The sequence below is a fragment of the Electrophorus electricus genome, chromosome 13 (genome assembly GCF_041902795.1).
Source record: "Electrophorus electricus isolate QZ-2024a chromosome 13, ASM4190279v1, whole genome shotgun sequence".
NCBI lineage: Eukaryota > Metazoa > Chordata > Actinopteri > Gymnotiformes > Gymnotidae > Electrophorus > Electrophorus electricus.
This window is the reverse complement of record NC_137509.1, coordinates 21,633,448-21,647,149: the sequence shown is the minus strand read 5'-3', so window position 1 is coordinate 21,647,149 and position 13,702 is coordinate 21,633,448. Positions and strand designations below refer to the sequence as shown.

The 13,702-nt window shown below is 36.1% G+C and overlaps 10 pseudogenes; all 10 read right to left on the bottom strand.

Moving 5' to 3' along the window:
- Window positions 1–287: 287 nt before the first annotated feature.
- On the bottom strand, window positions 288–406 carry LOC145647147 (5S ribosomal RNA; annotated as a pseudogene).
- A 1,850-nt stretch (window positions 407–2,256) lies between these two features.
- On the bottom strand, window positions 2,257–2,375 carry LOC145644383 (5S ribosomal RNA; annotated as a pseudogene).
- Window positions 2,376–3,165: 790 nt separating this feature from the next.
- LOC145644381 (5S ribosomal RNA) lies at window positions 3,166–3,284 on the bottom strand (annotated as a pseudogene).
- Window positions 3,285–4,074: 790 nt separating this feature from the next.
- On the bottom strand, window positions 4,075–4,193 carry LOC145647715 (5S ribosomal RNA; annotated as a pseudogene).
- A 792-nt stretch (window positions 4,194–4,985) lies between these two features.
- On the bottom strand, window positions 4,986–5,104 carry LOC145645515 (5S ribosomal RNA; annotated as a pseudogene).
- A 1,701-nt stretch (window positions 5,105–6,805) lies between these two features.
- On the bottom strand, window positions 6,806–6,924 carry LOC145645392 (5S ribosomal RNA; annotated as a pseudogene).
- Window positions 6,925–9,314: 2,390 nt separating this feature from the next.
- LOC145645391 (5S ribosomal RNA) lies at window positions 9,315–9,433 on the bottom strand (annotated as a pseudogene).
- Window positions 9,434–10,223: 790 nt separating this feature from the next.
- Window positions 10,224–10,342, bottom strand: LOC145645390 (5S ribosomal RNA; annotated as a pseudogene).
- A 1,229-nt stretch (window positions 10,343–11,571) lies between these two features.
- Window positions 11,572–11,690, bottom strand: LOC145645514 (5S ribosomal RNA; annotated as a pseudogene).
- A 1,701-nt stretch (window positions 11,691–13,391) lies between these two features.
- On the bottom strand, window positions 13,392–13,510 carry LOC145645389 (5S ribosomal RNA; annotated as a pseudogene).
- Window positions 13,511–13,702: the final 192 nt, after the last annotated feature.

Below are 13,702 nucleotides of genomic sequence, written 5' to 3'. Positions count from 1 at the left end.
AATTAATCACTGCACTTCACATCCTAGCATGTCATCTTAAAAGTAAATTAAAGTGATGCAAGAGAAGCTTACAGCATCTCGTAGTCCAAGCTGCTAACAGATAGTTTTTTGATGAATCACTGCACTTCACATTCAGGCATGTGAGTTGGAGAGTAAATGAAAGTGATGCAAAAAAAACTTACAGCATCTGCTATTCCCATGTGCTAACAGATAGGTTTTTTTTATTAATCACTGCACTTCACATTTGAGCATGTCAGCTTGAAAGTAAATTAAAGTGATGCAAGAAAAGCTTACAGCACCTGGTATTCCTAGGTAGGGTCCCACCTCAGTACTATCCAGGCCCAAACTTGCTTAGCTTCCAAGGTCAGATGAGATTGGGCGTTCTCAAGATGGTGTGGCCGTAAGCCTTAAACACTTAGTCAAATTGCCTAATCATAGCAAATATGATCAAAGACCAATCTGACAATTTTTTTTATTAATCCCTGCACTTGACATTCTAGAATGTTATCTTGAAAGTAAATTAAATGATGCAATAAAAGCTTACAACATCTGGTATACGGAGGCACTAACAGACAGTATTTTTATTAATCACTGCACTTCACATTCAAGCATGTCAGTTGGAGAGTAAATTAAAGTGATGCAATAAAAACTTACAGCATCTACTATTCCCAGGTGCTAGCAGATAGTTTGATTTAATTATTCACTGCACTTCAAATTTGAACATGATAGCTTGAACATAAATCAAAGGGATGCAATAAAATCTTACAGCACCTGCTATTCCCTGGTACTAAAAGATTTCTATGTAATCTGTACACTTCACATACAAGCATGTCAGTTGCAGATTAAATTAAAGTGATGCAACAAAAACTTACAGCATTTGCTATTCCCAGGTGCTAACAGATAGTTTTTTTTTAATTAATCACTATTCCCTGGTACTAAAAGATTTCTATTTAATCTGTACACTTCACATACAAGCATTTCAGTTGCAGATTAAATTAAAGTGATGCAATAAAAACTTACAGCATCTGCTATTCCCAGGTGCTAGCAGATAGTTTTTTTTAATTAATCACTGCACTTCACATCCTAGCATGTCATCTTAAAAGTAAATTAAAGTGATGCAAGAGAAGCTTACAGCATCTCGTAGTCCAAGCTGCTAACAGATAGTTTTTTGATGAATCACTGCACTTCACATTCAGGCATGTGAGTTGGAGAGTAAATGAAAGTGATGCAAAAAAAACTTACAGCATCTGCTATTCCCATGTGCTAACAGAGAGTTTTTTTTATTAATCACTGCACTTCACATTTGAGCATGTCAGCTTGAAAGTAAATTAAAGTGATGCAAGAAAAGGTTACAGCACCTGGTATTCCTAGGTAGGGTCCCACCTCAGTACTATCCAGGCCCAACGTTGTTCAGTTTCCAAGGTCAGATGAGATTGGACGTTCTCAAGCTGGTGTGGCCGTAAGCCTTAAACACTTACTCTAATTGCCTAATCATAGCAAATATGATCAAAGACCAATCTGACAATTTTTTTTATTAATCCCTGCACTTGACATTCTAGAATGTTATCTTGAAAGTAAATTAAATGATGCAATAAAAGCTTACAACATCTGGTATTCGGAGGCACTAACAGACAGTTTTTTTTTAATCACTGCACTTCACATTCAAGCATGTCAGTTGGAGAGTAAATTAAAGTGATGCAATAAAAACTTACAGCATCTGCTATTCCCAGGTGCTAGCAGATAGTTTGATTTAATTATTCACTGCACTTCAAATTTGAACATGATAGCTTGAACATAAATTAAAGAGATGCAATAAAATCTTACAGCACCTGCTATTCCCTGGTACTAAAAGATTTCTATTTAATCTGTACACTTCACATACAAGCATGTCAGTTGCAGATTAAATTAAAGTGATGCAACAAAAACTTACAGCATCTGCTATTCCCAGGTGCTAACAGATAGTTTTTTTTAATTAATCACTGCACTTCACATCCTAGCATGTCATCTTAAAAGTAAATTAAAGTGATGCAAGAGAAGCTTACAGCATCTCGTAGTCCAAGCTGCTAACAGATAGTTTTTTGATTAATCACTGCACTTCACATTCAGGCATGTGAGTTGGAGAGTAAATGAAAGTGATGCAAAAAAAACTTACAACATCTGCTATTCCCATGTGCTAACAGAGAGTTTTTTTTATTAATCACTGCACTTCACATTTGAGCATGTCAGCTTGAAAGTAAATTAAAGTGATGCAAGAAAAGCTTACAGCACCTGGTATTCCTAGGTAGGGTCCCACCTCAGTACTATCCAGGCCCAAAGTTGTTCAGCTTCCAAGGTCAGATGAGATTGGACGTTCTCAAGCTGGTGTGGCCGTAAGCCTTAAACACTTACTCTAATTGCCTAATCATAGCAAATATGATCAAAGACCAATCTGACAATTTTTTTTATTAATCCCTGCACTTGACATTCTAGAATGTTATCTTGAAAGTAAATTAAATGATGCAATAAAAGCTTACAACATCTGGTATTCGGAGGCACTAACAGACAGTTTTTTTTTAATCACTGCACTTCACAATCAAGCATGTCAGTTGGAGAGTAAATTAAAGTGATGCAACAAAAACTTACAGCATCTGCTATTCCCAGGTGCTAGCAGATAGTTTGATTTAATTATTCACTGCACTTCAAATTTGAACATGATAGCTTGAACATAAATTAAAGGGATGTAATAAAATCTTACAGCACCTGCTATTCCCTGGTACTAAAAGATTTCTATGTAATCTGTACACTTCACATACAAGCATGTCAGTTGCAGATTAAATTAAAGTGATGCAACAAAAACTTACAGCATCTGCTATTCCCAGGTGCTAACAGATAGTTTTTTTTAATTAATCACTCACTTCACATCCTAGCATGTCATCTTAAAAGTAAATTAAAGTGATGCAAGAGAAGCTTACAGCATCTCGTAGTCCAAGCTGCTAACAGATAGTTTTTTGACGAATCACTGCACTTCACATTCAGGCATGTGAGTTGGAGAGTAAATGAAAGTGATGCAAAAAAAACTTACAGCATCTGCTATTCCCATGTGCTAACAGAGAGTTTTTTTTATTAATCACTGCACTTCACATTTGAGCATGTCAGCTTGAAAGTAAATTAAAGTGATGCAAGAAAAGCTTACAGCACCTGGTATTCCTAGGTAGGGTCCCACCTCAGTACTATCCAGGCCCAAAGTTGTTCAGCTTCCAAGGTCAGATGAGATTGGACGTTCTCAAGCTGGTGTGGCCGTAAGCCTTAAACACTTACTCTAATTGCCTAATCATAGCAAATATGATCAAAGACCAATCTGACAATTTTTTTTATTAATCCCTGCACTTGACATTCTAGAATGTTATCTTGAAAGTAAATTAAATGATGCAATAAAAGCTTACAACATCTGGTATTCGGAGGCACTAACAGACAGTTTTTTTTTAATCACTGCACTTCACATTCAAGCATGTCAGTTGGAGAGTAAATTAAAGTGATGCAATAAAAACTTACAGCATCTGCTATTCCCAGGTGCTAGCAGATAGTTTGATTTAATTATTCACTGCACTTTAAATTTGAACATGATAGCTTGAACATAAATTAAAGGGATGCAATAAAATCTTACAGCACCTGCTATTCCCTGGTACTAAAAGATTTCTATTTAATCTGTACACTTCACATACAAGCATGTCAGTTGCAGATTAAATTAAAGTGATGCAACAAAAACTTACAGCATCTGCTATTCCCAGGTGCTAACAGATAGTTTTTTTTAATTAATCACTCACTTCACATCCTAGCATGTCATCTTAAAAGTAAATTAAAGTGATGCAAGAGAAGCTTACAGCATCTCGTAGTCCAAGCTGCTAACAGATAGTTTTTTGATGAATCACTGCACTTCACATTCAGGCATGTGAGTTGGAGAGTAATTGAAAGTGATGCAAAAAAAACTTACAGCATCTGCTATTCCCATGTGCTAACAGATAGTTTTTTTTATTAATCACTGCACTTCACATTTGAGCATGTCAGCTTGAAAATAAATTAAAGTGATGCAAGAAAAGCTTACAGCACCTGGTATTCCTAGGTAGGGTCCCACCTCAGTACTATCCAGGCCCAAACTTACTTAGCTTCCAAGGTCAGATGAGATTGGGCGTTCTCAAGCTGGTGTGGCCGTAAGCCTTAAAAGCTTCCTCAAATTGCCTAATCATAGCAAATATGATCAAAGACCAATCTGACAATTTTTTTTATTAATCCCTGCACTTGACATTCTAGAATGTTATCTTGAAAGTAAATTAAATGATGCAATAAAATCTTACAACATCTGGTACACGGAGGCACTAACAGACAGTTTTTTTATTAATCACTGCACTTCACATTCAAGCATGTCAGTTGGAGAGTAAATTAAAGTGATGCAATAAAAACTTACAGCATCTGCTATTCCCAGGTGCTAGCAGATAGTTTGATTTAATTATTCACTGCACTTCAAATTTGAACATGATAGCTTGAACATAAATTAAAGGGATGCAATAAAATCTTACAGCACCTGCTATTCCCTGGTACTAAAAGATTTCTATTTAATCTGTACACTTCACATACAAGCATGTCAGTTGCAGATTAAATTAAAGTGATGCAACAAAAACTTACAGCATCTGCTATTCCCAGGTGCTAGCAGATAGTTTGATTTAATTATTCACTGCACTTCACATCCTAGCATGTCATCTTAAAAGTAAATTAAAGTGATGCAAGAGAAGCTTACAGCATCTCGTAGTCCAAGCTGCTAACAGATAGTTTTTTGATGAATCACTGCACTTCACATTCAGGCATGTGAGTTGGAGAGTAAATGAAAGTGATGCAAAAAAAACTTACAGCATCTGCTATTCCCAGGTGCTAACAGATAGTTTTTTTTATTAATCACTGCACTTCACATTTGAGCATGTCAGCTTGAAAGTAAATTAAAGTGATGCAAGAAAAGCTTACAGCACCTGGTATTCCTAGGTAGGGTCCCACCTCAGTACTATCCAGGCCCAAAGTTGTTCAGCTTCCAAGGTCAGATGAGATTCGACGTTCTCAAGCTGGTGTGGCCGTAAGCCTTAAACACTTACTCAAATTGCCTAATCATAGCAAATATGATCAAAGACCAATCTGACAATTTTTTTTAGTAATCCCTGCACTTGACATTCTAGAAAGTTATCTTGAAAGTAAATTAAATGATGCAATAAAAGCTTATAACATCTGGTATACGGAGGCACTAACAGACAGTTTTTTTATTAATCACTGCACTTCACATTCAAGCATGTCAGTTGGAGAGTAAATTAAAGTGATGCAATAAAAACTTACAGCCTCTGCTATTCCCAGGTGCTAGCAGATAGTTTGATTTAATTATTCACTGCACTTCAAATTTGAACATGAAGCTTGAACATAAATTAAAGGGATGCAATAAAATCTTACAGCACCTGCTATTCCCTGGTACTAAAAGATTTCTATTTAATCTGTACACTTCACATACAAGCATGTCAGTTGCAGATTAAATTAAAGTGATGCAACAAAAACTTACAGCATCTGCTATTCCCAGGTGCTAACAGATAGTTTTTTTTAATTAATCACTGCACTTCACATCCTAGCATGTCATCTTAAAAGTAAATTAAAGTGATGCAAGAGAAGCTTACAGCATCTCGTAGTCCAAGCTGCTAACAGATAGTTTTTTGATGAATCACTGCACTTCACATTCAGGCATGTGAGTTGGAGAGTAAATGAAAGTGATGCAAAAAAAACTTACAGCATCTGCTATTCCCATGTGCTAACAGATAGTTTTTTTTAATTAATCACTGCACTTCACATCCTAGCATGTCATCTTAAAAGTAAATTAAAGTGATGCAAGAGAAGGTTACAGCACCTGGTATTCCTAGGTAGGGTCCCACCTCAGTACTATCCAGGCCCAACGTTGTTCAGTTTCCAAGGTCAGATGAGATTGGACGTTCTCAAGCTGGTGTGGCCGTAAGCCTTAAACACTTACTCTAATTGCCTGATCATAGCAAATATGATCAAAGACCAATCTGACAATTTTTTTTATTAATCCCTGCACTTGACATTCTAGAATGTTATCTTGAAAGTAAATTAAATGATGCAATAAAAGCTTACAACATCTGGTATTCGGAGGCACTAACAGACAGTTTTTTTTTAATCACTGCACTTCACATTCAAGCATGTCAGTTGGAGAGTAAATTAAAGTGATGCAATAAAAACTTACAGCATCTGCTATTCCCAGGTGCTAGCAGATAGTTTGATTTAATTATTCACTGCACTTCAAATTTGAACATGAAGCTTGAACATAAATTAAAGGGATGCAATAAAATCTTACAGCACCTGCTATTCCCTGGTACTAAAAGATTTCTATTTAATCTGTACACTTCACATACAAGCATGTCAGTTGCAGATTAAATTAAAGTGATGCAACAAAAACTTACAGCATCTGCTATTCCCAGGTGCTAACAGATAGTTTTTTTTAATTAATCACTGCACTTCACATCCTAGCATGTCATCTTAAAAGTAAATTAAAGTGATGCAAGAGAAGCTTACAGCATCTCGTAGTCCAAGCTGCTAACAGATAGTTTTTTGATGAATCACTGCACTTCACATTCAGGCATGTGAGTTGGAGAGTAAATGAAAGTGATGCAAAAAAAACTTACAGCATCTGCTATTCCCATGTGCTAACAGAGAGTTTTTTTTATTAATCACTGCACTTCACATTTGAGCATGTCAGCTTGAAAGTAAATTAAAGTGATGCAAGAAAAGGTTACAGCACCTGGTATTCCTAGGTAGGGTCCCACCTCAGTACTATCCAGGCCCAAAGTTGTTCAGCTTCCAAGGTCAGATGAGATTGGACGTTCTCAAGCTGGTGTGGCCGTAAGCCTTAAACACTTACTCTAATTGCCTAATCATAGCAAATATGATCAAAGACCAATCTGACAATTTTTTTTATTAATTCCTGCACTTGACATTCTAGAATGTTATCTTGAAAGTATATTAAATGATGCAATAAAAGCTTACAACATCTGGTATTCGGAGGCACTAACAGACAGTTTTTTTTTAATCACTGCACTTCACATTCAAGCATGTCAGTTGGAGAGTAAATTAAAGTGATGCAATAAAAACTTACAGCATCTGCTATTCCCAGGTGCTAGCAGATAGTTTGATTTAATTATTCACTGCACTTCAAATTTGAACATGATAGCTTGAACATAAATTAAAGGGATGCAATAAAATCTTACAGCACCTGCTATTCCCTGGTACTAAAAGATTTCTATTTAATCTGTACACTTCACATACAAGCATGTCAGTTGCAGCTTAAATTAAAGTGATGCAACAAAAACTTACACCATCTGCTATTCCCAGGTGCTAACAGATAGTTTGATTTAATTATTCACTGCACTTCAAATTTGAACATGATAGCTTGAACATAAATTAAAGGGATGCAATAAAATCTTACAGCACCTGCTATTCCCTGGTACTAAAAGATTTCTATTTAATCTGTACACTTCACATACAAGCATGTCAGTTGCAGATTAAATTAAAGTGATGCAACAAAAACTTACAGCATCTGCTATTCCCAGGTGCTAGCAGATAGTTTGATTTAATTATTCACTGCACTTCACATCCTAGCATGTCATCTTAAAAGTAAATTAAAGTGATGCAAGAGAAGCTTACAGCATCTCGTAGTCCAAGCTGCTAACAGATAGTTTTTTGATGAATCACTGCACTTCACATTCAGGCATGTGAGTTGGAGAGTAAATGAAAGTGATGCAAAAAAAGCTTACAGCATCTGCTATTCCCATGTGCTAACAGAGAGTTTTTTTTATTAATCACTGCACTTCACATTTGAGCATGTCAGCTTGAAAGTAAATTAAAGTGATGCAAGAGAAGGTTACAGCACCTGGTATTCCTAGGTAGGGTCCAACCTCAGTACTATCCAGGCCCAACGTTGTTCAGTTTCCAAGGTTAGATGAGAATGGACGTTCTCAAGCTGGTGTGGCCGTAAGCCTTAAACACTTACTCTAATTGCCTAATCATAGCAAATATGATCAAAGACCAATCTGACAATTTTTTTTATTAATCCCTGCACTTGACATTCTAGAATGTTATCTTGAAAGTAAATTAAATGATGCAATAAAAGCTTACAACATCTGGTATACGGAGGCACTAACAGACAGTTTTTTTTTAATCACTGCACTTCACATTCAAGCATGTCAGTTGGACAGTAAATTAAAGTGATGCAATAAAAACTTACAGCATCTGCTATTCCCAGGTGCTAACAGATAGTTTTTTTTAATTAATCACTGCACTTCACATCCTAGCATGTCATCTTAAAAGTAAATTAAAGTGATGCAAGAGAAGGTTACAGCACCTGTTATTCCTAGGTAGGGTCCCACCTCAGTACTATCCAGGCCCAACGTTGTTCAGTTTCCAAGGTCAGATGAGATTGGACGTTCTCAAGCTGGTGTGGCCGTAAGCCTTAAACACTTACTCTAATTGCCTAATCATAGCAAATATGATCAAAGACCAATCTGACAATTTTTTTTATTAATCCCTGCACTTGACATTCTAGAATGTTATCTTGAAAGTAAATTAAATGATGCAATAAAAGCTTACAACATCTGGTATTCGGAGGCACTAACAGACAGTTTTTTTTTAATCACTGCACTTCACATTCAAGCATGTCAGTTGGAGAGTAAATTAAAGTGATGCAATAAAAACTTACAGCATCTGCTATTCCCAGGTGCTAGCAGATAGTTTGATTTAATTATTCACTGCACTTCAAATTTGAACATGATAGCTTGAACATAAATTAAAGGGATGCAATAAAATCTTACAGCACCTGCTATTCCCTGGTACTAAAAGATTTCTATTTAATCTGTACACTTCACATACAAGCATGTCAGTTGCAGATTAAATTAAAGTGATGCAACAAAAACTTACAGCATCTGCTATTCCCAGGTGCTAACAGATAGTTTTTTTTAATTAATCACTGCACTTCACATCCTAGCATGTCATCTTAAAAGTAAATTAAAGTGATGCAAGAGAAGCTTACAGCATCTCGTAGTCCAAGCTGCTAACAGATAGTTTTTTGATGAATCACTGCACTTCACATTCAGGCATGTGAGTTGGAGAGTAAATGAAAGTGATGCAAAAAAAACTTACAGCATCTGCTATTCCCATGTGCTAACAGAGAGTTTTTTTTATTAATCACTGCACTTCACATTTGAGCATGTCAGCTTGAAAGTAAATTAAAGTGATGCAAGAAAAGGTTACAGCACCTGGTATTCCTAGGTAGGGTCCCACCTCAGTACTATCCAGGCCCAAAGTTGTTCAGCTTCCAAGGTCAGATGAGATTGGACGTTCTCAAGCTGGTGTGGCCGTAAGCCTTAAACACTTACTCTAATTGCCTAATCATAGCAAATATGATCAAAGACCAATCTGACAATTTTTTTTATTAATTCCTGCACTTGACATTCTAGAATGTTATCTTGAAAGTATATTAAATGATGCAATAAAAGCTTACAACATCTGGTATTCGGAGGCACTAACAGACAGTTTTTTTTTAATCACTGCACTTCACATTCAAGCATGTCAGTTGGAGAGTAAATTAAAGTGATGCAATAAAAACTTACAGCATCTGCTATTCCCAGGTGCTAGCAGATAGTTTGATTTAATTATTCACTGCACTTCAAATTTGAACATGATAGCTTGAACATAAATTAAAGGGATGCAATAAAATCTTACAGCACCTGCTATTCCCTGGTACTAAAAGATTTCTATTTAATCTGTACACTTCACATACAAGCATGTCAGTTGCAGCTTAAATTAAAGTGATGCAACAAAAACTTACACCATCTGCTATTCCCAGGTGCTAACAGATAGTTTTTTTTAATTAATCACTCACTTCACATCCTAGCATGTCATCTTAAAAGTAAATTAAAGTGATGCAAGAGAAGCTTACAGCATCTCGTAGTCCAAGCTGCTAACAGATAGTTTTTTGATGAATCACTGCACTTCACATTCAGGCATGTGAGTTGGAGAGTAAATGAAAGTGATGCAAAAAAAACTTACAGCATCTGCTATTCCCATGTGCTAACAGAGAGTTTTTTTTATTAATCACTGCACTTCACATTTGAGCATGTCAGCTTGAAAGTAAATTAAAGTGATGCAAGAAAAGGTTACAGCACCTGGTATTCCTAGGTAGGGTCCCACCTCAGTACTATCCAGGCCCAAAGTTGTTCAGCTTCCAAGGTCAGATGAGATTGGACGTTCTCAAGCTGGTGTGGCCGTAAGCCTTAAACACTTACTCTAATTGCCTAATCATAGCAAATATGATCAAAGACCAATCTGACAATTTTTTTTATTAATTCCTGCACTTGACATTCTAGAATGTTATCTTGAAAGTATATTAAATGATGCAATAAAAGCTTACAACATCTGGTATTCGGAGGCACTAACAGACAGTTTTTTTTTAATCACTGCACTTCACATTCAAGCATGTCAGTTGGAGAGTAAATTAAAGTGATGCAATAAAAACTTACAGCATCTGCTATTCCCAGGTGCTAGCAGATAGTTTGATTTAATTATTCACTGCACTTCAAATTTGAACATGATAGCTTGAACATAAATTAAAGGGATGCAATAAAATCTTACAGCACCTGCTATTCCCTGGTACTAAAAGATTTCTATTTAATCTGTACACTTCACATACAAGCATGTCAGTTGCAGGTTAAATTAAAGTGATGCAACAAAAACTTACAGCATCTGCTATTCCCAGGTGCTAACAGATAGTTTTTTTTAATTAATCACTAACTTCACATCCTAGCATGTCATCTTAAAAGTAAATTAAAGTGATGCAAGAGAAGCTTACAGCATCTCGTAGTCCAAGCTGCTAACAGATAGTTTTTTGATGAATCACTGCACTTCACATTCAGGCATGTGAGTTGGAGAGTAAATGAAAGTGATGCAAAAAAAACTTACAGCATCTGCTATTCCCAGGTGCTAACAGATAGTTTGATTTAATTATTCACTGCACTTCAAATTTGAACATGATAGCTTGAACATAAATTAAAGGGATGCAATAAAATCTTACAGCACCTGCTATTCCCTGGTACTAAAAGATTTCTATTTAATCTGTACACTTCACATACAAGCATGTCAGTTGCAGGTTAAATTAAAGTGATGCAACAAAAACTTACAGCATCTGCTATTCCCAGGTGCTAACAGATAGTTTTTTTTAATTAATCACTAACTTCACATCCTAGCATGTCATCTTAAAAGTAAATTAAAGTGATGCAAGAGAAGCTTACAGCATCTCGTAGTCCAAGCTGCTAACAGATAGTTTTTTGATGAATCACTGCACTTCACATTCAGGCATGTGAGTTGGAGAGTAAATGAAAGTGATGCAAAAAAAACTTACAGCATCTGCTATTCCCAGGTGCTAACAGATAGTTTTTTTTATTAATCACTGCACTTCACATTTGAGCATGTCAGCTTGAAAGTAAATTAAAGTGATGCAAGAAAAGCTTACAGCACCTGGTATTCCTAGGTAGGGTCCCACCTCAGTACTATCCAGGCCCAAAGTTGTTCAGCTTCCAAGGTCAGATGAGATTCGACGTTCTCAAGCTGGTGTGGCCGTAAGCCTTAAACACTTACTCAAATTGCCTAATCATAGCAAATATGATCAAAGACCAATCTGACAATTTTTTTTAGTAATCCCTGCACTTGACATTCTAGAAAGTTATCTTGAAAGTAAATTAAATGATGCAATAAAAGCTTATAACATCTGGTATACGGAGGCACTAACAGACAGTTTTTTTATTAATCACTGCACTTCACATTCAAGCATGTCAGTTGGAGAGTAAATTAAAGTGATGCAATAAAAACTTACAGCGTCTGCTATTCCCAGGTGCTAGCAGATAGTTTGATTTAATTATTCACTGCACTTCAAATTTGAACATGAAGCTTGAACATAAATTAAAGGGATGCAATAAAATCTTACAGCACCTGCTATTCCCTGGTACTAAAAGATTTCTATTTAATCTGTACACTTCACATACAAGCATGTCAGTTGCAGATTAAATTAAAGTGATGCAACAAAAACTTACAGCATCTGCTATTCCCAGGTGCTAACAGATAGTTTTTTTTAATTAATCACTGCACTTCACATCCTAGCATGTCATCTTAAAAGTAAATTAAAGTGATGCAAGAGAAGCTTACAGCATCTCGTAGTCCAAGCTGCTAACAGATAGTTTTTTGATGAATCACTGCACTTCACATTCAGGCATGTGAGTTGGAGAGTAAATGAAAGTGATGCAAAAAAAACTTACAGCATCTGCTATTCCCATGTGCTAACAGATAGTTTTTTTTAATTAATCACTGCACTTCACATCCTAGCATGTCATCTTAAAAGTAAATTAAAGTGATGCAAGAGAAGGTTACAGCACCTGGTATTCCTAGGTAGGGTCCCACCTCAGTACTATCCAGGCCCAACGTTGTTCAGTTTCCAAGGTCAGATGAGATTGGACGTTCTCAAGCTGGTGTGGCCGTAAGCCTTAAACACTTACTCTAATTGCCTGATCATAGCAAATATGATCAAAGACCAATCTGACAATTTTTTTTATTAATCCCTGCACTTGACATTCTAGAATGTTATCTTGAAAGTAAATTAAATGATGCAATAAAAGCTTACAACATCTGGTATTCGGAGGCACTAACAGACAGTTTTTTTTTAATCACTGCACTTCACATTCAAGCATGTCAGTTGGAGAGTAAATTAAAGTGATGCAATAAAAACTTACAGCATCTGCTATTCCCAGGTGCTAGCAGATAGTTTGATTTAATTATTCACTGCACTTCAAATTTGAACATGAAGCTTGAACATAAATTAAAGGGATGCAATAAAATCTTACAGCACCTGCTATTCCCTGGTACTAAAATATTTCTATTTAATCTGTACACTTCACATACAAGCTTGTCAGTTGCAGATTAAAGTAAAGTGATGCAACAAAAACTTACAGCATCTGCTATTCCCAGGTGCTAACAGATAGTTTTTTTTAATTAATCACTGCACTTCACATCCTAGCATGTCATCTTAAAAGTAAATTAAAGTGATGCAAGAGAAGCTTACAGCATCTCGTAGTCCAAGCTGCTAACAGATAGTTTTTTGATGAATCACTGCACTTCACATTCAGGCATGTGAGTTGGAGAGTAAATGAAAGTGATGCAAAAAAAACTTACAGCATCTGCTATTCCCATGTGCTAACAGAGAGTTTTTTTTATTAATCACTGCACTTCACATTTGAGCATGTCAGCTTGAAAGTAAATTAAAGTGATGCAAGAAAAGGTTACAGCACCTGGTATTCCTAGGTAGGGTCCCACCTCAGTACTATCCAGGCCCAAAGTTGTTCAGCTTCCAAGGTCAGATGAGATTGGACGTTCTCAAGCTGGTGTGGCCGTAAGCCTTAAACACTTACTCTAATTGCCTAATCATAGCAAATATGATCAAAGACCAATCTGACAATTTTTTTTATTAATTCCTGCACTTGACATTCTAGAATGTTATCTTGAAAGTATATTAAATGATGCAATAAAAGCTTACAACATCTGGTATTCGGAGGCACTAACAGACAGTTTTTTTTTAATCACTGCACTT